General features: G+C 39.0%; 1 protein-coding gene across 5 annotated transcripts in view; it reads left to right on the top strand.

Annotated features, from left to right (window-relative positions):
• The first annotated feature begins 236 nt into the window (after positions 1 to 236).
• The window catches only part of LRRC8B (leucine rich repeat containing 8 VRAC subunit B), a 96,618-nt gene continuing 72,966 nt past the window's right edge, over positions 237 to 23,888 (top strand). For 3 of the 5 annotated variants that reach the window (XM_074221711.1, XM_074221714.1, XM_074221717.1), the window contains exons 1-2: positions 237 to 319; positions 20,171 to 20,252. The gene's annotated coding sequence lies outside the window, so the exon portion shown is untranslated. The remainder of the gene's footprint in view (positions 320 to 20,170; positions 20,253 to 23,888) is intronic. The other 2 variants (XM_074221712.1, XM_074221715.1) reach the window with 1 other exon arrangement.

Below are 23,888 nucleotides of genomic sequence, written 5' to 3'. Positions count from 1 at the left end.
GAGGAGGCGGGGGGGGCGGCGGGGGGAGGAGGCGGTGGCGCTCGCCCCCCCCCCCCGCCGCCGCCCCGCCCCGCCCCCCGCCGAGAACTTAGTCAGCGGTTGGCGCCGCCCGAAGCCCATTGGCCGCCGCGAGGCGCCGCGTCACAATGGAGCCGGCGGGAGGCGGCGAGCCGGGCCGCGGCGGGGCCCCCTGAGCGCGGCCGCCCGTGCCCGCCCGGCCCCGGCCCCGGCCCCGGCCCCGGCCCCGGCCCGGCCCCGGCTCGGCCCCGGCCCCCGGCTGCAGGCGGCGCGGCTGGGCCCGGCCCCCGCGGGCGCGCAGGTGAGTGGGCGCGGGGGGCGGCGCGGGGGCGGCGGGCGGGCGGCGGCAGGTGGCCGGCGGGTGGGCGAGGGCCGGGGCCGCTGCCCGCGGGGCTCCGCCGGGGCGCGCGGGGGTCCCCGGACCCGGGCGCGGGCCTCCCCCGGCCGGCGGCTCCCGCTCCGGGCCTGGGCGGCCCCCTGCGGCCGGGGCAGCTGCCCGGGGCGGCCGGGCCCCCTCCGTGGGGCCTCGCTGGGGGGCCCCGACTGCCCCCCGAGCCTCGTGCCCGGCGCCGGGCAGGAGGGACCCGCGCCCCGCGGCCACAGCGCACGCACCTCGGCCCACGCGCGCCTGCCCGGGGCTGCCACATTTTTCATACCAAGAAAAGTTTACTTTCTGGATTCATTCTGCTAAAGGACGGCAATATTGTTTTCTTAAAAAAGCTCTTCATGGATTCATTCCTCTTTCGAAGGAATTAAAATGTGACGAGAAATGCCCAGCTGATCTCCATGGACTCATTCCCCTTTCTAAGGAAGCAGAACATTTTTTAAAAAGCTTTTTACAGATTCATTCCTCTTTCTAAGGAACTAGAACCTCTTTTGAAATAAACTTCTTTTTTTCTAAGGAATTAAAATGTCAAAAAAGACCCAGTTTATTTTCATGGATTCATTCCCCTTTCTAAGGAGCTAGAACATGGATCCATGAAAGCAAGCTTTTTTTTATTCCCCTGCCTAAGGATCTAGAACATTTTTTCAACAAAACAGAAACCCTTTACTTTCATGGATTCATTCCCCTTTCTGAAGCCCTTAAAAGTGTGTCCTGGCCACCAGTACCTGTAAGAAACGCCAAGATCCTATGCTTTCAAACCAAAAGGGAGGACCTCTTCAGTATACTCACTCCAAGAACAAGATTGAAATATTCCGGTGTTCCAAAGCGAATTCTGGCCCTGCTCTGCCACTTCAGCCTCCCAGAAGTGCAAGCAGGGGATAGCGTAAAGGCCACTAGTTGTTGTAGAGGCCCTTTACACGGGGGACACTCCACGCGAAAACCCATCAGCCTGGAGTGTGGCTGCTGAGTGGGCCTTTGCCAGAATCCTCGAAGCCCGGTTCTGCCCTCCGGACCACTCCTTCCCCTGAGAGTAAGGGGCCAGCGGACCCCTTCGCCAGTGATCTGCGGGTCATTCAAGGCTTTCAGTGTGATCTGTGAGAGCTGAAATTTATACTAGCTAAAGGGCAAGCTGCTGGTTCAGGCATCATAGCAACACAAATGTGGGGCTTACTGAACTGCGGGACCCCTGACAATCAATCTCCTCTTAACTACTTTCTGTACCTTAGGTCATTCGAGATAATGGCTCACAAATGAGCCTCAAACTCTGTAGCTGGGGAAAACCAGGACTGTTGGCAGAATTGAAAAGATGTTCTTATATGTCCAACCTTGAGATGTATATTCATGATCACATTTTATTGCCGGATTGTAGTTGACTAGTTGCCCTTTAAAAGGGAGGGGATTCTTCATTTGTGTCCTGCCCTTTCAGTTGCCAGGATTCTCAAAAGGAGGGCACAAAGCCATAAGGAAAAAAACCTTCCTGTTCTACCAGCAGCAGAGAAACACTAAGTTATATTGGTAACTAAGGTCTCCTGTTTATATGGTCATGATCTGAAATGAGCAATGCTTTTTGTTTGTTGAAACGCCACATTTAAATATTTGCAGATCTCAAAAGAAGCTTCTCTGATACTTTCTGTTCTTTGGTCTCATTAAAATTTGTCATCAGGGGCATCAAGGATGTGTTGGGGGGTTTTTCAAGACAGTGGGGTTAAGTGACTTGCCCAAGGTCACAAAGCTGGGTAATTATTAAGTGTCTGAGGCCAGATTGAACTCAGGTCACCCTGACTCTAGGGCCAGTGCTCTATCCACTGTGCCACCTAGCCGCCCCCAAGGATGCGTATTTCTTGATATGGTTCTGGAGATAATCATGTTTACCCTTTTTTTCAAATATCCAAAGACAAAAGGCCATCTCAGCCACACTCCCTGGTATATATCTGGTTTCTTACAAAATGATTCCATCACCTATTTTCCCTTTTCCACTCTCCCTTTCGCATATGTGACCATTGAAGAAACGCATAGAATTAAAAAATAACAGCATTCTTACTGTAAGTTTCTTTGAGGTTGTTTCCACCCCCTTTCACATATATGTGCTTCCCCAACTAAGGCATACAGAACAGTCCCACAGACTGAATTTAGATCTTTCCCTGCCAAAATTGAAGTAGGCTACAAAGTGTGCTATATGAAGAAACTCCCATTTTAAGCACTGTATCCCCCCCCAACCCAACTCTACTCCTTGTATATTGCCTCTATTTACATAGTTGTCTTCTTATGTTATCTACCCCATTGGACTGTAAGCTTCTTGAGGACAGGGACTATGTTTCTCTTTTAAAGCATCCTCACTAGTTAGTGCTGAATAAATAGTCACTAACTTGACCCAGTTTCCTAACCTCAAATTCTGCCTCCCTTTTCCTCCCTTTCCACCCCCAATCAGTTTTCAAAAGGATACTGGGAAGCTGGATCCAGAGATAGAATGGACCTCAGAGACCATATCTAGTTCACCCTCCTCATTTTATTAATGGGGTGACTGAAGCTCAAGCAGGTTAAATGACTTTCTCCAAGGTCACTATGGCAGGAATGTCAGAGACAGGCTTTGAATGCAATCTGCCTGCAGAGCAGAAGCTCTTCTCCCCGCATCAGATCTAAACAGTATTAAATCTGCTCCATTTTCTCCATTCCCACTAGGACTACTCTAGTTTAGACCTTTGTCCTCTCACCTGACTTTTACTACAGTCTCCTAATTTTTCTCACTGACTCTTATCGGATACAGTGTGGTTCTACACAGTGATCACCTTAATTTACATCAGACTTCTTTCTGACATTTAAAATCCTTTATTACCTTGTGCCACCCCACTTTTCCATACTTAATATAGGTATTCAGCTTTAACACCCTATAATCCAGCCAACCTGGACATTCCATTTTGTCCAGATTACATCAGCCCCAGATTTTTGCTTCGTTTGGTTTATTCCCTTTGCCACCTGATTGCTTTAAGATATTAGACTGTGGCTATGGTCTCCTAGCATCAAAGGAAGAGGGTCCTCAGGGATTGGCAGGCAATAAGGTTCCTGAAGTAGCCATCATCCAGTGCCAGTACCTACCTCCACCAACTTAGAGTCATCTGCATCTTTAGAGAACTTTCACTTCTCCCAGCTTCTTGTCCTTAGGCAAAATTTTAAAATAGACTCAGTTTCTTGGTTTTTAAGTCTCTTTCTATACTTCTTTCCCCCTTCTTAATGCTCTTCTCCCTTGCCTACATGTGTTGTCCTGAATTGTATTATCTTAAATTGGCCTAACCACTGGGCTCAACTTCTTCTTCTGCCTGATGGGAAAGTGCCTCGTTGCCCCCACCTTCATCAAAGGGTAGGTGGCTATTGTTAGAACTTAGATTGTGGTTGTCCAATCATTAGGCTGCCTTTTGCCCAGGGCTAAAGTATTTTAAGTCCTTTCCTCCCTTATGGATAGAGCACTGACTTGGTGTCTGGAGGAAGGGGGTTTGAATGCAGCCTCAGACACTTGATACTTACTAGCTGTGTGACCTTGGACAAGTCACTTAACCCTGATTGCCTTACATCTAGGGTCATCTGCAATCATCCAGTCTGGCCACTTGACCCAGATGGTTCTGGAGGAGAAGGTGGGGGTAGTCAGCACAGCCCCCCCCCCCCCCCATTTCAATCCAGTTCACTTGGTTGTCATAACATCACCTCTCTGATGTCATGGTCTTCTTTAAAAATGAAGGACAAACATTGTTATTATTATTATTGTATTGTAGGCAGAATCTGCCTAAATCTACTCATAAAGCCTAGTGATTTCTTCTTTCTCCATTCTCTCTCTCTCTCTCTCTCTCTCTCTCTCTCACACACACACACACACACACACACACACACACACTCACACATGAATACTATACACACATGATCTCCTTTGAGCAAATCTGCAGTAGCTCAAAACTGGATTTGTTTTAACTTATTTACAGATATTTTATAAATAATAAGACTCAGAGATGGAGATTGGAAACCACATCTTCCTGACTCTTGAGTGTCATGTAGTATTCACAACATAACATTGTCTGATTCTATTGAGAGTAGCTGTGAGGTAATGAGATTGTTTAAATAAGCAATCAGTCACTTAGGGAGCTGAAAGAGTGTTGTCTTTTAGATGGTCATTTGGGGAGTTTATACATTTACTCTGATGCTGCTTTAACTATTTTTAACAATCTTCATTCAGAATGTCTCCAGAAAGATTTGGCAAGCTATTCCAGAATAAAATGATCTTATTTATCTTCACTTGACCCCCCACTTTTTTAACCAAAAATTGATCATCTAGATTGATATTCATCCAACTTTGCAAAAAACCAAAGTTCACAAAGAGTGAGGATTTACAACCATGCAGGATATTCAAAAGAATTGTGGCAGACTCCAAAGACTTTTCCTTGGAATAACTGGAATAAAGTTTATAATTTTGTTGACTTAACCTCATAATAGGTGGTCTTGCTCCATTTTCTTCATCTTTCAATCTCTTCTAGGAATTGCTTTTAAGTTATTATCTTCACCTTCTTGACATTCATCTCCTTGCCTTTAGTGGTTCCCCTCTCACAGAGAATAGAGGTTCACATTTCTTAGTGTTACAAATTCAGGACTACTGTAATCTGGCCTCAACCTACCCTTCCTGTCCTAAGCACCCACAAGTGTATCATGTAAATCTTCTGCCCTTGGTTAAATATGGCATGCTTTACTCCCCCACCCCACCCCCAACCACACCATCTGTTTCTTAGCTCTACTTTTGATGTTTTCACTCCCTCCCCCCCACTTCTACGTGGCTTTTCTTGCTCATTCTGGAATAAATAACGTTTCCTTCTATTCAACCTGTTGAAAATCCATAAATAAAAAATGCCATCCCAGCTAGAAATGACCTCTTCTTAGAATTATTTAACACCTCATCTTTTACCCACATTTAGAACCTTTTATTTTTGGTTTTATCCTGTGTATATTTGTATATGTTTGCAAGTGCATTAGGTTAAATCTGCAATTTGTGAATGGGTAGGATTACCCAAAAAACTTTGTATTCTAATTGTTTGATTTTAAAAAAGTATGTTCCCCACCTATTCCCATAAATAATATTGTAAATGATGGTTAAATTTATACTAATCCCACAAAAGTCCATTTAATCTATATGTTTGAACTTTGAGGATGAGAAGAGCTAAATTTGGAAAGGTTCATCACCAGAAAGATGGCTTCAGGAGGATTGTTTTTTAGCTACATAGAATAATAGATTTTAAGATAGATGTAATTTTATAAATCATTTAGAGCAGTAGTATCAAACTCAAGTAGGGCTATTAATTTTTACTGAAAGATTCTTGTGGGCCCCATGTTGACTTAGTTACAAATTGCAGCATTTTTATTTATTTAATTGAATATTTCTTATATTTTTATCTGATTCTACCACCACTAGGAAGTGTTTTGGGTTACCCGTAGGTATGTTTGAAATTTCTGATATAGACCAACCATTTTGTTCATTTTGCAAATAAAAAACTGAAACCTTCAGAAGGTACCCAAGGCCACATAGCTAGTTAGTGGCAAAGCTGAGACTTGAACCCAGGACCTCTTAACTCTAGATTTCTATAGAGGCCCTACAGAGCGAGACTGGCTGTCATCATTTGTAGTGGAGAATGCATACACACAGATAAACTCAGAGAATTTAGAAATACTGGACTACACTATATTGATACTACTCATTTGAATTCTGAATCTTCAGAGCTAAGGAACATGGGGTATAATCAAGAAGAGGAAGAGAATTTCCTCCTTTTTCTGGCAGCTTGGCATAGTGCTTGGGACATTGAACTTTTAAGTTAATCTGAGTTCAAATGCCACCTTATTATATACATTGACTATTTGTGTGACTCTGGACAAATGTCTTAGCTTATGTGTGCCTCAATTTCCTCATCTGTAAAATGAGAACCTGAGACTAAAAACAAATTAGACTTGGCTTCTAAGGTCCCTTTGAGGTCTAAATCTTTATTTTATTAATTCCTCTATGGGATTGGACTTTAGCAAACTTTTCCTTCTCTTTGCCACTAATCTACTTGCCTTTATGCACATTCCCACTAGTGCCCCTCTCCCTAGGCTCCCACAGCTTTGCAGCTACCATAAGCTACTCACATATAACTAGGTAAGTTCCATTATTTGCAATAGCAATTCTTTATATAATTCAGTTTGGGATTATTTTCTCATGAGGCTATAAGAAAATAAAATACATCAAAGTGCCCCCCCCCCCAGTATCTGGAAAATCCACATAAAAAGTTTTTGTCCCCCTCCTTCATACCAGAGAAATCTGATTTTTTCTTTATCTATTTGGGGTGTTTACCAGTATGTTATTGTAAAATTTGGGTATATTTATTATAGTAAAAGATAAAATATATTAATGTTACACAGTCCTATAGATACACTTTATGTATTTCTAGGTTTCTAAATGTTCTTTTGTATCATCTGCTGGCCTTCACATGTCATCTGAAGCTTCAAACTCCCCCAAAATTCCCATTCAGTTTCTTAGGCCAACCCTCAATATATTGAAACTGTGTTGGGGAAAGTCGAGATGAGGAAGAGGTAACTGTAACATGCATAGATTTTTAAAAAGTCAGAATTGTATTATACTTGAGTGTTCAGGAAGTGAAAATGCTTGTAAAGGACACTAGTTATCACCAGAGAAAGTTGGCAGAGCACAGGAAAGAAAGGACTTGGGTCTCAATTTTCTCATTTGTAAATGAGGGGGTTGAACTAGAAGATCCCAGATGCTTTAAATTCAAAAATCCTTTAATCCTCTGATTAGCAGCAGGCAGACATCAGGGTCAAAAAGATGATTAGAATATTTAGTGCTGGAATGGACCAGCAGGATCATCTTAGTACTCATTCTATAGTTGGGGAAATTGAGGCTCAAATGACTGACAGCTTACCTAGTTAAAAAAAAATAAGGTCCTCTTGCCATCATTATAATGCCTACCATTTATATATCATTTTACCATTGCACTTTTATTTCCATTACTGAATTTATTCCCGTAATGGCTCTTTGAGCTAGATGGGACAGGCATTATTATCTATATTATACAGATGAAACTAAGACCCATCCAGAGCATGTGATTTAGCCATTTACTTTCATGAAGCCTAGGACAGGTAGCATGTCAGTTCTGAGACCCTGAGGAAAAAGGCAATAGCAGAAGAGAAATTGGAAAAATGAAAAATAAGGGAAACTTTAGGGAGCAGAAGACACATTTAATTTGGAAGAATCTTGCTTCAAGGTTAATTATGTAAATGACAGTTACCCCCAGAAAAAAATTTTCTTTCCCCTGCCCCTTGCTTCATTTCTCCTGCTCCCCTAGTTCCAGATAACACAGTAGTAACATCAGAAAAGCTTAACTACTTAAAATATTAAATGCTATAAGGATCTGTGCCATTGGTAGCCTCTTCATGCCCATCAGGCAAGTTTTCTTATGTCAAAAAAAAAATTTTAATCACTTGGTGGTTAACTTTTCCAGTGATGATCTTCTCCAGACTTGGCTAAGCAAAAGGAGGCATCGTGGAGAGGAGTAGCACTATTCTTGGATTGGGGGGGTCTGTTTTTCTCAAAACGCTTTACAGATGTCATCTGATTCATAGAGGCATGTCTTACCAATATTATCATCTTAGATAAGGAAAGTCTTAACAAGAATTTAAGTGACTTACCCAGAGTCACATAGTCAGCTAGTGTGAGGGACTGGCATATGAGCTCAGGTCTCCTTTACCCCAGGTCCATTATTCTAGCCACTGTGCCAACTAATTGTCTCATATATATGTAGAGGAAAGGAAGAAGTTCATTTTAGGTATTTAGGAAGACATATGTAGGTAAAGAAAAGGAAATAGGAAAGAGAAAGATGAGGAAGGAGGTGGTGTAGTAGTGATCCACTTTGGAGTATAGAAGGTATTTAAATGAGAAATCTAAAAATGATGGGCTTAGCCAAATTATGGAGGAAAGGAATTTGAATGTTAGGTTCATTATTTCTTGGCTATCATTTCTCATTTATTTTTCACTTACTTATTCAGAAGGGTGCTTGGGGAGTGGCACATTGTATGAGACTGAACAGGGATAAACTTGGGGCAGGAAAGGAAAAATTATCACTCTAGAATTGTATGGTGAACTAATGGGTTTATTACCTAGAGTCTGTTGATTTGCTCTTTTGGGTTGCTTTTTTTAAAAATTAAATTAAAATTGAATTTGCAGAACTAATTAAAAATTTACTCACATTAGTCTATTCAGCCCAAATAGTCATTGTAAAATGCTTCTAGCCTAGTTAAGAAACAGGTGAAGCCAAGTTCTAAATGCAAATATCACAGTCCCTACCCTCAAGAAGTTTACATTCTGTTTGGAAACAAAGACAAGTAAACAACTAGGTAGAGACAAGACAGAGAGCATAAATGGAGAGTAATCCTGGAAGAGAAAGTAAAAGAAGATGGAAGAAATGGGAAAAGCCTCCTGGATTAAGTGAAATTTCAACTGAATCTTATAGTAGTTCAAGGGAACAAAGAGGTAGAGGTAAGGGGGTAGTTGTCAATTTGTTTTTAAGAATATTTTGATAACTTTCAGATTATAATTGATCTTCTTTGTAAGTTTTAAGTAGTTTATTCATTTAAAAACTTCATTCTGGGTTGGGTAAAACCCATAGAATTCAGCTGCCTGTTCAAGGTCTTTATGACCCCCCAAAAAAGGCTAAGAGATTCTGTTAGATTTTGTTAGAAGATTAATTTCCTGTATGAGAACACCCATCTCCAATTTATACAGTCTCTCTCATTCCCTGCCTCCCCATGCATACACATCAACACTTTCCCCTTTTTTATATTTATAAATGGCACAATGTGAAATGTTTTACTTTAGAGCTGCCAAGGTCAGTGAGCCTGAGAGTCATCCCATACTAAATCTTGGCAGACATAGGAGGGTTAAAAAAAAAGCAAGTTATTGTAGAGGCACATTTCCCAGAGTGTGTCCTATGGATCCCTGGTGTTTGATATCTTATGAATGAAGGGTCTGTGGGAGAATTTCAACATTGGCAACATTTTCTTTTCAGCATCTTGATTTTAAGTCAGAAATGATGTGTATGTAGCGTACAAAAAAAAGAATGCAGTCTCTTTTTATTTTGAAAATTGGCTTATTTTCCTTTGTCTTGGACAAAAATTTTCCCAAGTCCTCCGTTTATCTTAAGGGATATTCCCTACTCCCAGCCCTCTCAGACCAGCATTATGAATTCTATAAAAATATTTCAAGTCCAATAGTGTTCCTTGGCCAATATTATTTGGGAAAGACTGGTGGAGAACTTTTGACCCCTTTTCTTTTGGGTCCCATTTTATTCTGTTCAGAATAGAAAACTTCATCTATAATTTATGTGTAGCTAACCCATTCTTTTTTCCTAGTTACTAAGCAAGACATTACAGATATCAGTACAGTCAATTTGGTTCCCAGATACTTTCGGTGTTTTTAGGGGGAAAAAATGACCAAAGAACTGAGTGTGGTAAAGGAAGAAATAGTGGAAAAGAAATGGTATTATTGGACAAATCTTGAAAGGGGGTTGAGAGAAAGGTGTCCTTCTTGATTTCTCCCACAGAGCCAGTCCCACAGTTAATTTCTTTTTAAGAGAATGGAGAATGACTGATAGCTTTGCCAAGAGGATGCTTACTCTACACCCACTCTAGGTGCTTGAGAGCCTTGAAGGTTCTAGAGGTGGGGGGCAAGTTTCTCAGTTTCAGTGACTTCCATCTGAGAATGAAGTAAGAGGTCTTCCCCCCCAACTCCTCAGCCCCAGCTGATTTCCTCTTGGACAGAATATGCACATTATAATCCAAAAATAATACTTGGAAGATCAATTTGTTAACTTCAAGAAAGCATTGATTATATCTATTTATCTTCCCAAGCACACTTCCTTTACAGATGTCTTTAGTATTTAATTCTGCAAAAGTAAAAAATTCCAAGCAGTAGTCAACTCTTTTTAATGCAGAGGCACATGTTCACCAAAAGTGGATACAAAAAGTTTAGCATTTTGAGGAATCCAGTTAGAACCAGATATTTCTTAAGAAAACATGGTCTTGTTCATTTCATAAGCCAAGTGACCCCACTCTGCCTTGCCTCTTATACCACCAGCTGATGCAAATCATGACCAATGTAGATTTGATTAAAACATTGAGTTATCAATGTAACCTTGAAAAATTGAACACTGATGTCATTTTAAAAGAAAAGCAGATTCAGATTTCTATGTTGCTGTTTTATGTGGATTGATATCCTTTCACAAACTGCCCCCACAACTGCTTGTAATTTCAATAAGGCAAACAAAGACAGAATAAACAATAAAATGAATTCAGCACTTGGGATGCAAAATAAAAGCCAGCTCTGACCGCACCCTTTCAATCCAGCTCTCTTAAACTTTACTGTTTCTGTTTATGATACTACCATCATTCAAGCCCCTCAAATTAGTTAATAACATTGGTGCCATCCAGAAGCCCCCCTTTTTTCCTTCACCTTTCCCACTAATCAATTGCCAGGCTTTCTCATTTATACCAAAACCGTCTTCCATATCTGCCCTTTTCTCTCTTTTCATTTACTTCAGATACTTATCTTTTGTCTAGACTATTTCAGGGACCTTTTTATTTATTTATTTTTCTAAATTTTTCTTTATTTAAGGCAATGGGGTTAAGTGACCTGCCCACGGTCACACAGCTAGGCAATTATTAAGCATCTGAGGTCTGATTTGAACTCAGGTCCTCCTGACTCCAAAGCTGGTGCTCTATCCACTATTCAACCTAGCCGTCCCCAGGGACTTTTGAAATGATCTCTTCCTTGTTTTACTTTTATCCCAATCCACATTATTTTTAATTTTGTTCTGAAATTAATACCAACTAAAATTCTATACATATATATATATATTTAAAAAGAGGATTGCTTGTGCATGCAATTGCAAATTTCAGCTATAACAAAACGGCTTTAAGTGTATAATTAATTCAACCCAAGTTATCTAAGCTGGCATCCTTGTCTGTGGTTTCTCTGGCCTGTTGTTCCCTTTTGCGCATTTTAAAAAAATGATTCAATGAGGGGGCAGCTAGGTTGAGCAATGGACACCAGCCCTGGAGTCCAGAGGACTTGAGTTCAAATTCGGCTTCAGATCCTTAATAACTACCTAGCTGTGTGACCTTGAACAGGTCATTTAACCCCATTGCCTTAATAAGTTAAAAAAATGCTTCAGTGATCCTAGTTTCTTTCCATTTATTAGTGACCTTATAGAGATCTCCCTTTTTCCTTCTTGCCACTTTACCCACTTGGTAAAGAAAAAAGAGAGAAAACCCTTATGTACAAGCATGGTCAATTAAAACAAATCCCCCTCACTGACCATGTCCAAAAATATGACCTGTTCTGTATCTTGAATATTTTTGACAGGAAGTATGGGTAGCATGCTTCTCTTGGGACCTTAGAATTCTAGTCATTTTTAATTGTCATTTCTCACTGGCTCCTCTCTTGAACTTCCTAATCCCCAGAAACACATGTCTGTAAGTCTTAACACCTCCTCAGCATTCCCTACCCCTGGGTTCCCTCCATCCTTCCTTCCCCCTGATTGGAGATGATGGAGTCTAGACATTGGAGAGCTTCTCCCAGATCCTCCACTAGTTAAGGAAGGTATCCAGAGCAGCCTTATCATTTCCCAACCCAGCTGCAGGGTTTTTATCCCCCCTGCCCCATGTCAACTTGCTTTTTTATATGTTGTCTTCCCCCGTTAGATTATGATATATCCTTGAAGGCAAGGATTTTTTTTTTTTTTTTGCTTTTTGCTAGCAGGGTATAAGCAATTAATTAATGGGTTTTGATCATTGATTATATAGTATCTGAGTTCCTAGGCCTTTCAGAGTTGGTTATTTTTACTGTATTGTTATTATGCTCATTGCTTTCTAGATTCTATTTCTTTCATTGTGTATCAGTTCATACAAATCTTCCCAGTTGAACTCTATTCTCTTCATAATTTCTTACAGAGCAATAATATACTTTTGTATTTAGTTACTATGATTTTCTCATTCATGGCCCAATGGCAACCCCTTTGTTTCTAGATCTTTTTTGTAACAAAAATAACAACTATAATGATTTTTGTGTAAGTGAATCCCCTTCCTCTTTTTTTTTTCATCTCTGTTGGGGTATAGGTTCAGAAATAGTACCACTAAATGACAGTTTAGTGAATTTGGAAGGATAGTTTCAAATAAATCTTCTTAGAGACATAGACTTAAGTCACTTTCTTGTTTACCTTCAGCATAACCCTTATTTAATCTAAGCTAATTTGCAATTGATTATCTGACATTTAAAATTATCACAGGGGGCAGCTAGGTGGCACAGTGGATAGAACACTGGCCCTGGAGTCAGGGTGGATCTGAGTTCAAATTCTACCTCAGACACTTGATAATTGCCTAGCTATGTGACCTTGGGCAAGTTACTTAACCCTGTTGCCTCAAATAAATAAAATTAGAAAAAAAAATTACCCACAATCTGATTCAAACTTACTTCTCCAGACTTATAATATCTTTTTAAAAAATTTACTTGATTGTTTTTGTTGTTCATTATAAACATTTAACCATACTCAGAAATCTCTTATAACAAAGTAAAACAAGTAAAATTAACAGTAGTGACTTCTGTCTGAAAGTGCATGCACCATTCTTCACTCATGGTACCCTAACTCTTTATTTTTTAAAATTGTTATGTAATAGAAATCTGTTCTCTTTCCTTTTCTCTACCCCATTAAAAAAAAAAGAAAAAAACAAAATCCTTGCAATAAATATGCATCTAAAAAAAAGCCAAATTCCTTCATTGGTTATATATAAAGCTATAGATGACGCATCTGCATCCTAAATCCATTGCTTCTGTTACACTATGTCCCAACTGTTAACTGAGTTTAATGTTTTATTTTCTACCTCCATACTTTCCTTAGACGCCCAAAATACAGTCCTCTTTTCACCTCTGCCCCTTAAGTCCCTTATCTTTTCTGACATTCATCTCAGTGCCATTTCCTTTTCTAGTTTTTACTGATTCCTTTCCTCCCCCTGCCACCCTTTTCACTTCAGTTAATGTTTTCTGCTTTCTTAAATAATGTTACTTGTGTATAAATGTGTATGTAGATGTAAATAATATATAATGTGCACATACAGACATATGTCTATAAAGATATACAATGATACATCTATATGTGCAAATACCTAGACTATATAAACACACATAGCCATGTATATTCATAATTATATATGTACAAATACACACACACATATATATACATATATATGTATATATATATATATATATATATATATATATATATAAAATAGAGTTATATATTATGTGCCTCTGTAGAAGATTGGATCCCTGAAGGCAGAGACTACTTTGTTTTTCTCTTTGAATCTCCAGTGCCAGTTCCTTGTACTTAAATATTTTAATTGAATTGACTTTTCATCCAAACTTCCCTCCTAGTGCTCCTAAACCTCCTAAAATTTGAATCAACTTGCTTCAATCCTTTTACTACTTGATTAGAGATGGCTTTCGACTCACTTTTTTCCCTTGTGCCTTTTTTGGGGGCATATCTAACCTACTGTTCCATTTTTGTGCCGTGTTACTATGGCAATAGGCACCATAGAAATAGAGAACAAAGCAGATGGAATATATGTTCCCAATTTGTTTTACAATTCTAAAAAGAGATCAGACTTTTTCAGGCATGACTTGTTCTTTATCAGTGGTATCACCCGACCTGGAATACAGCTGCTTCAGGGCACAGGCATAATTAGAATAGTGGGAAGCCCCTCATAGTCCCACATCATGTGTACCTGCATTGTTCCTCCTTCTATTCAGCATGCCCAGAAGTGACTGGAGGACCACTGGGTAACCCCATTATTGACTTTTCCTCCTTTTTTTTTAACTTTTTGCAAGGCAGTAGGGTTAAGTGGCCTGCCCAAGGTCACATAAAAAGGTAAATTATTAAGTGTCTGAAGTCAAATTTGAACTTAAATTCTCCTGACTCCAGGGCCAGTGCTCCATCCACTGAGCCACCTAGCTTCCCTCTTTTCCTTCTTTAAAGATTGAAGGAACACAAAATTCACAGTCAACTAATCCTTAGAAGTGATGCATCTTGGACTGGCTGTGAGATTCACCCCTTCCCATCTCCTACTCTAGGGACAGCTAGGGGATAGAGCACTGGTCTTGGAGTCAGGAAGATGGGTATTGGAATCCAGCTTCAGACTCTTGACTCTTACTAGCTGTATGATCTTGGGCAAGTCACTTAACCTTGATTGCTTCACATCCAGGGCCATCTCCAGTCATCCTGATTCATATCTGGCCTCTGGATTCAGATGGCTCTGGAGGAGAAATTGAGACTGGTGACTTAGCATAGCTCCTCCCTTCTCCTACTCAAATCCAATTCACCTGCATGCTATGGCCTCACCTCCCTGATGTCATAGTCTTCAAGAATGAAGGACAAATATCATCATTGTCACCTCTCACCCCATTCTTTATTGTCCTGTTGCTCGTGTTTTGTCCAATTGCAGGCAAGTGAATACCATTCTACTAATTTAGGCCCTTCCTCTCTCAGCATCTGTGTTCCTTTAATGGATCAAATCTAGATTATTGACTATGGACCTGGATTTTTACAAGCCTGGTAAATTATGAGTTTTGGGCAGAGCCATGATTTCTATTCATTTTGGAATCTGATGAACTATTTCCAGAAGTTTGGGGAAAATTAGAAAGACACCCACCTTCTTCCCAAAAGGCTAATTATCCACAGGTAATTTTTCTAGCAAGAACTTAAGCCACTCAAAAAAGCAATCTTACTAAATAGGAATTCCTTATTCATCAGAAGCATGATGCTTCAGTGCCCCTGTGAATACTAATGTACAGTGAGTGATTTGTAAGTGTTGATGAGCATGCCTCTTTGCTACAATATTTAATTCCTTTTATTTTCTGGATATACTTTTTTGGGGGGGAGTAAGTTTTGAATTGATAAAACTTAGCATATCTTTTGGAATTTAGGGGAATCACATGAAGTCTTTTTTTTGTTTGTTGGTTTTTACAAGGCAATGGGGTTAAGTGTTTTGCCCAAGGTCACACAGCAAGATAATTATTAAATGTCTGAGACTGGATTTGAATTCAGATCCTCCTGACTCCAGAACTAGTGCCACCTAGCTGCCCCACTACCATCATCCCCCAATCACATAATGATTTTTAGATAAGATTTTATTTTTGGAGTTGAATATGTATGGTGTATAGATTTCATTCTTGGAGTTGTATATGTATGGTAGATTAGTAGGAGGATATCAAGCAATACTCAGGGAACCCCAAAGTAGAAACTCCCTACTTGCTGAAGCAAATCACTAATTCTTAACTTCTTTTTTTTAAATTAATTTATTTTATAATTTTTCCCCTAATTTTCCCTCCCCCATCCCCCACAGAAAGCTGTCTGACAGTCTTTACATTGCTTCCATGCTATAAATTGATCTAAATTGAATATGCTGATAGAGAAATCACATCCTTAAGGAAAAAATAAAATATAAGAGATAGAAAAATTACATAAGGTAACTTTTTAAAAAAATTAAAGGTAATAGTCTTTGGTCTTCAAACTCCACAGTTCTTTCTCTGGATACAGATGGTATTCTCCATCACAGAGAGCCTAAAATTGTCCCTTATTGTTGCACTGATGAAATGAGCATAACTCTAACTTCTAATTTTAGAGAGTTGACTGTTGAAAGAGCTGAAATGAAATTCTATGAAGGGGATTTTAAATTTGTGGCACTACTAGGACAGTGGGAGGTCATACTTCAAATACTTGTCACAGACTGAACTTGAACCCAGATATTGTTGTTACCAAGGTTCGCTATCTGAAGCAGTGGTTCCCAGACTTTTTCACCTCCCTTACATCTTGCCTCCCAGGACAACCCACCTTCCTATGTCCCCTATTCAATACAGAAGGATAGCAATCCCAGAATTTATCATGCATGCTCACATGAAAAAAAATAGTTTAATTCAGTTGAGTAATGTAGTTATTTCTCAACTATTCTCCATCAGCCTTGTCAAGCTTCTTGCCCCCCCTTTTGGTATGCATACCCTGAGATGGAAATCTGTGATCAGAAAGCAATTCAGTCTAAAAAAACAAAATTCAGAAATGAATGTGAAGTAATTTAGGCTGTATGTCTCTTCCAGAGCAGTAAGCATGAATGAAAGGGTATTCAAGAGTCCACCAAATTCTTAGGTCTGTGATCCAACTGTGAAGCACCTCTGCTCTCACTGGGGGAGGCTACATTATGACTATTTGGGCATAAATTTGCCCTGAAAATCTCTTTGGAATCATTTGGCCAGTTCCATCTCTTTGCTTAATAACCCCAACTTGGGAATCTCCTTAGTGCTTCTGTCTCCTCTGGGTATTTTGTCCTTGTTGTTTGAATGAAGCGGTGGGAGTTAGGAACAGGGAGTACTGCAAGTGTGGGCTCCAATGGGCACAAGACAATTTAACCCTGTGGATACTGAGCTTTATATATTGGAAGATGTGAGTTTGGTTTGTTTTAGGGATAATGCATGCACTGATTGAGAATGTGGTTCTGAACAATGCAAAGAGCTGGATTTCTTTAATATTCTTTTTTTTTTTTTGTATCCTCCATGCTTGCTTAGCCCAGTGTCTGTGACATGGTAGAGACTTCATAAATGCTTATTGGTTGACTTTGTTGAACACTGATCAGAAACTATATTGAATCTTTTAAGAATAGTATCAGGAGCCCTTTAAGGAACCAAAAGCTCAAAAATCTACTGGAGAGCAAAAAAAAAAATTCCTCCTTTCCTAATCCTTCCTCTTTTCATATCACTTTCCTTTCTTCTCTTTCTTCTTTCTTTCCTACCCTTTTCTATTCATCCATCCATCCTTCCTATCCTTTTCCTTCCTTTCTTCCTCCCCTCCTTCTCTTCTTCCCTTTTCCTCTCCCTCCCTGCCTTCTTCCCTCAGTGGTTTATAGTTAAATAATAAATAATTGATTAAATCCATGATCTCATCTGTGTGGGTCTTCCCTCAAAATGATGCAGGTCAAAAGCTATCTGTGCCTTCTTATATCCATTTCCTCTTGGTGGTCTGCCCTAGGCTATTCATTCTGTGTGCTGAAGGCCTTCCTCTTGCTCTTTTGATAGTCCATCAGTACCAATAGAGCATGTGAGCTGCCCTGTCAACTCTCTTTTCTATATTATAGGATCATAGATTGAGATCTTGAAGGAACTGTCATGGAGGTCATATGGGCTAATTCTTTCATTTTGCAAATGATGAAACTAGGCCTGAGGATAAGGACAGATGCTCAGTAAATATTGGTGGAAAGTAATCAGTGCAGTAGAGGGACTAGCATCAATGATATTTGACTAACAGTTGAAAGAACCAGAAAATTAAAAGTCACAAGAGGTGACCTAGTAGGTATCTTCAAATTTTTGAGGAACTGTCAGGGAAAGAATAGACTGGTCTGTTTTGGTCCAGTATTGAAATGATTCCCTAAAATAAGAGATTTCAGCTCAATTTTGACTGTTTTCTCTCTCTCTCTCTCTCTCTCTCTCTCTCTCTGTCTGTCTCAATAATCCAGTGCAATGATCCATGAGTTAGAACTTCCTGTCTTTGGAGTTATTTAACGGAAACTGAATATTAGGGATTTTGTGACCCAAAATTTTTCCTTCAGTGATCATGCCTATCTCATATTGACTCTCCACACTTACCTTTGCCTCCTGTCTTCCTTCTCTAGCTAAAATCCCACATTCTACCAGAAGTCTTTTCCATTCTGCCATAATCTTAGCACCTCCACACTTTGATTATTCTGTATCTTGTTCATACACTCTTGTTTATGTTTCTTCTCCCTAATTCAGTTGTGAACTTGACAGTGGGGATTTTGTGCTACTGTTACTTGGCACAAGAGTAGGTGCTTAATAAATATTTGTTGAGTGACTGATGGACCAGATGTCTCTTAGAGTCCTTTCAGCTCAGATCCTGTGATTTAGTAGTGATTGTTGACTTAAAAGTATAAGTTTGAAGAAGTTGCAGAAAAGTAAACACAGAAATGAATCATACACTTAGGCAGGGCATTCTGTTAAGTATGCATGGTCCAAGTCAAGATGTTTTTCTTACTTTCTTCAGTAAAAGGGAGCTAGAGACACACATTGGTCCTCAGTGGAGAAGTGATCATCATCTTTAGAACTAACACTGACATTTCACTCTCAGAAACACTCTGGATTGTATATCTTTGTCCTTTGATGACTGGAAATATGAAGACTTTGGAAATTCAAGGAGTATTTATTAAGTAACACAATTTCTGGACTTCACACTCTTCCTGCCTCTAATCTGTCCTTCATGGGATAGGGACTGACCTTGTGATTTCATTTCAAGGGAACTCAGAGGTGAGGAAATTCCTTTTGGTAATGTGAGTTGTCACCTTTTCAGTTTATAATCTCAGATAGTTCTGAGCTGGTTCAGATCTGCATTGGTGAAGGGTGTTACTTCAACAGAAGTTTTCTGCATTAATAAAATCACAGTTCCAGTCAAATGCATATGAGCTTATATACATATATACACAGTTCCTATATTCCCAAAGAGCTCACATCTCTCTGGACCCAGATGAGTATAACATTGAGTACGGAATAATGGAACAAAGGAGATCCTATTGGAATTCTCTGGGAAAATTTGAGAAGAGAAAAGAAAATTCTTTCATCTGGAAGGGATCAAGGAAGACTAACAACAATGACTATAATAACTAAATAACAATGACTCGTATTTATAAAACACTTTAAGGTTTGCAAAGTGCTTTAGAAATGGAACTCTTAACCAGAAAAATCCTGAGAAACCTCTTAAAGACAAGGCCATCCACTTCCAGACAATTAAAAAAATCCCACAGAATCTGAATTAATGCTATGTTCACTTTTTAAAAAATTTCTCTTGTTTTTTTCCTTCCTATCCCATGGTTTTCTTTCTTTTTCCTTAGTCCTAATTCTTCATGTAGAAAATGACTAATATGCAAAGATGTTAAACACAAATATTTATGTACAATGTTCACTCACCACTGAGGAGAGGGGAGTGGAAGAAAATTGTGTAACTTATGAATATGCAAGTGGATGAATGTTGGAAAAACTTTAACATGTACTTGGAAAAATTGAATAAAACATCTATCAGAAAAAAAACCCTCTCACAATAGCACTAAGGGTAGATGCTATTTTTATTTCATGAGGAAACTGAGGCAGACAGAAATTAAGTGCTTTGTCCAGAGTCCCATAGCTATTATGTGTCTGAGGCTGAATATGAGTTCAGGCCTCCCTGATTCCAGATCCAAGCTCTATCCATGGTGCTGCTTAGGTGTCTTAATGTTGTTGAGTCATTTTTCAGTCATGCCTGACTCATCATCTCTCCCATTTGGGGTTTTCTTAGCAAGGATGGTATGGTTTACTAATTTCCATCTCTAATTCATTTTACAGAAGAGGAAACTGAGGCAAATAGGGTGACTGACTTGCCCAGGGTCACATGGCTAGTAAGTCTGAAGACAGATTTGAACTCAGACCAGACCCTCCTGACTCTAGGCAGAGTGCTCTATTCACTTAGCTACATACCATTTAGAGTCTTAAATGCTAGATTAAGGAGTTTGTTTTTTAACCCTAAGGCAATGGGAAATAGCTTATTTGAGCAGAGAAATGGCATGGTGAGACCTGTCATCTCATCCAACCACTATTTCTTCTTTTGTTCATAGATCTGCACTGAGACCCAGATCCACGTGCGTGTTAATCCTTGTCTTTTTTTGTTTTTAATCTCCTCCACCACTGACTTATTAGGTGAGTTCTCATGGATTTACTTTTCATGATTCAGAACCTTCCTTTACTACCATTCCTGCATTTAATTTTCCTAGGTTGTTTTTGAAGTGTGACCAAAGTATTTGGTGCCTTAGAAATGAGAACATCTTAATTGTTGGTCCAACAGGAACATGTAGGACATATTAAAATAAATGACCATCCCAGGACTGGATCAAAAAAGTCACTAAACATCTAGAACCTGAAATCATTATTCATCTTTCACATAAATGCTTAACAATTGCATTGTGTATGTAGTTCAAAAGTACTTGTTTCCTCAGCTCATAATTAAGGGAAGAACCATAGTCAGACTTTCTTCTTTTGGCCAATTTTCTAGTATACATTCCCTTAAAAGAAACCTACTGGATCTCAGGTTCTGTAAGCATGTTTCCTTCAGTCATGGGAGCTCATTGGTTTTTTTTAACATCCTGGTAATTTGACATTTGTGTGTATTCCAATTATTTTGGACCTGATAATATTTTATTTTACTGACCTAACACTATTGTTTTCTCTCATTAGTATTCAAGTTCATCACTTTTTGTTGCTGAAATATCCTCTCCTTGTTCTAACTTCATAATAGCTTTGATGTTGTTGTTTTCTTTTTTTTAGAAAATTTGAGTTCTTTTATTTTAAAAATAATTGCAAAAAAGTTTTGTCAGCTCTGAGCATTTCTGTTTGAGTTTATAATAAGAGCATTACTAAGGTATGAGATTAAGAAGTGGCGAGATGAATGGTAGGAACATGTGACTAAGAGTCTTTGGACTCTCTAGATTTGAATTGTGGCTGTATTCCTGCTTATCTGTGGATTCTTGGTAAACAGTTTATTTTCTCTCTCTCTGGATCTTGATTTCTTTATCTATAAATTGGGGGAGGGGAGTGACTTCTGCGTCCTCAACTACCTTTTAATCTATGATCTGATAATTTTTCTTTCATTTCTTTCTCTCTCCTCTTTTTTCTTCCTTCCTTTCTCCCTTCCTTTCTCCCTTCCTTCCTTCTGTGTGGGACGAATGTAACCACTTAAATAAATTTCAGATATTTCTCAAGGTATGAAGAGAAAAAGCTTTATTCAGTTCTCAAGAAGCGGACCCCATTCAACCTTAAAGACAGAGAATGAGGTAAAGGGACAGAAGACACTAAGGTTCATATATCCTAATGCAATCCGCCCCCCCCCACCACTGACCCATCCTCATCAGTGAGGAATGTGGCCTTCACAATCTAAACACATAAATTAATCTAAAGAAAAAAGCATATAATTCAAACAGAGACAGGATTACCCCTCCAGCCCCAGGAATGTGTGGACCTCAACAGATAAGACAGGGTCAGTTAACTGTACATTTAGGTCATGATACCCCAGAAGTTGCTTGTCAGGGAAGGAGGAGCAGAAGAGATATAGCACATAGTTTAACTATTTCTAATCTATAATATTCTACTGAAGAAATATCAGGCCTTATCCCACTCACTTCCTCCCTCCCTCCCTTCTTTTGCAATTAACGGGCAGATTGAATAGAGTGTTGAATTGAAAGTTAGCAAAAACTACTTGTGACATCCTGAGCAAAGCTACTACCCTAACTACTCTCAATCTCAGTTTCTTCATCCATAAAATCGAAGTAATAACAGTACCTACCTACCTCATAGCATTTTTGGTTTGGGGTTTTTTTTGCAGGGCAGTGGGGTTAAGTGATTTACCTAAGGGTGCACAGCTAGTTAATTATTAAGTGTTTGAGGCTGAATTTGAACTCAGGTCCTCCTGACTCCAGGGCCAGTGCTTTATCCACTGCACCACCTAACTGCCCCAATACCCCATATCAATTTAATGAGGATCAACAGAGATATCATTATAGAGTATTATATTAAATGCTAACTATTCCTATGATTGCTATTATTATTTAGAAAGATGGCCAGCTTTCTAATTTCCATATGAAACACTCCAATGTGGTTTCTAAGACTTTTTGAGAGTCATTTTGGGTCTTCTCTCCTAGATGAAGATATCACCTGGAAATTTTTCTATTTTGATATTAATAGATTGTTCTTTAACAAAGACAATGGTTATATTAGAATAGAGTTTGAATGTCAAGGAACTGGAAAAAAGGATCAGAGATAATAATTGTATTGTTTCCAATATGTTAGGGAAAATGGGAGGCAAATGATGAGGAATTTTGCATTTGGTTTAATTTGTAGTTAATCAAATAGAACACACATTACCTCTACTTTATCTTAAATTTGAAATTATGGAGAAAGTCATCTGACATTCTCTTTTCTGCTGATAGTCTCATCCTTGTTTATCTGAAACTTGGGGCCCCAAAGCTTTGTTCCAAGGCCAACAGCCAGATCCAGTTTCTCTCTCTGGAAACATTTTTAACAGAGATAATTTTGATGAAGCTTCTCCCTAAAAAATTTTGAAGCAAATTTAAAAAAGAAGAAAAATTGTACTTGAGCCTAATCTCAGAGAAAATAGCAGTTAAATCAAACGTGTATTTATTATTCACTCACCAGCATTTTGAGGTATTATGGTAGGAGCAAAAAAAATAAGGGAAAGAGAAGGAAATAAGCATTTATCTAGTACCTACTAAATACAAATATTATCTCATTCTATTCTCACAACAGTCCTGAGAAAGTGTGGACTATTTTACATTTATTGAAGAAATATGAGGTTAAATGACTTGGCCATGGTCATGTATGTCACTAGTGTGAAGCTAGATTTAAACTTTGGTCTTCCTGACTCTAGACCCAGTGCTTCATCCAGTTCTCCCCTTCCTCTTTCTCTTCCTTCAAGTATACAACTTATGCTTTGCCTTTGAGTCATTCCTGATATTGTGGGGATGGGCTGGAGGGTGCGGGGGAGGCTAGCACTTGGTTCTAGACCCATAGATATAAGTCCATCTACTAATACCTGGGTGATCTTGGGCAGACCATTTCTTGTTCCTGAACCTCAATTTATTCATCTGGAAAACAAGAGAACTGAATTCAATGATCTCAGCTCCTTCCCAGTACTAAATTTATGAACTGATAATCAAATACTAAATTCAGAAATCAGCATTTTTATTAGATTATAATGAAGAGAGAGGTACAAAGAAAAGGACCTTAAATGGAGGGAGGTGAATCAGTCACAATTAGTTGGTAGGCTATAGATTCAGGAAAATAAAACCAAGGAGTGTCAGATGAGGAAAACCAGGAAACAGCAATTTTATTAAAGCCAAGGAAAAGACAATATCATATCAAAAATTGCAGAGAAGGCGAATAGGTCTTTGGCAAATAGAAAAGGCAATTCAATGGAGATTTGAGACTGCTGGCAATTTTGAAGAAAGAAATTTCAGTAGTTATCAGGTCCAAAGTCAAATTTAAGGGATTGAGAAGTAGTGAAAGTTTGGAAATACAAACAATGAATAGAGAAAACTTGCTAGGAGGTTTGGCTGTGAATGGGAGAGATATAGGACATGCTTATTGAATGACAATAACAAGATAACATGAAACTGTAAATCTACTATGTACAATACTACTACTGAACTTATCCCCTAAGAGATCAAAGAAAGAGAAAAAGGCCTTATATGTATCAAAATATTTATAATAGCTTGTATATGTGTGTGCTATTCCTTTAAACATATCACAAAGTTATTAAATTTC

Source organism: Macrotis lagotis, chromosome 2 (assembly GCF_037893015.1).
Source record: "Macrotis lagotis isolate mMagLag1 chromosome 2, bilby.v1.9.chrom.fasta, whole genome shotgun sequence".
NCBI lineage: Eukaryota > Metazoa > Chordata > Mammalia > Peramelemorphia > Peramelidae > Macrotis > Macrotis lagotis.
Note: the sequence above shows the minus strand (reverse complement) of the source record. Positions and strands in the feature narration are given on the sequence as shown.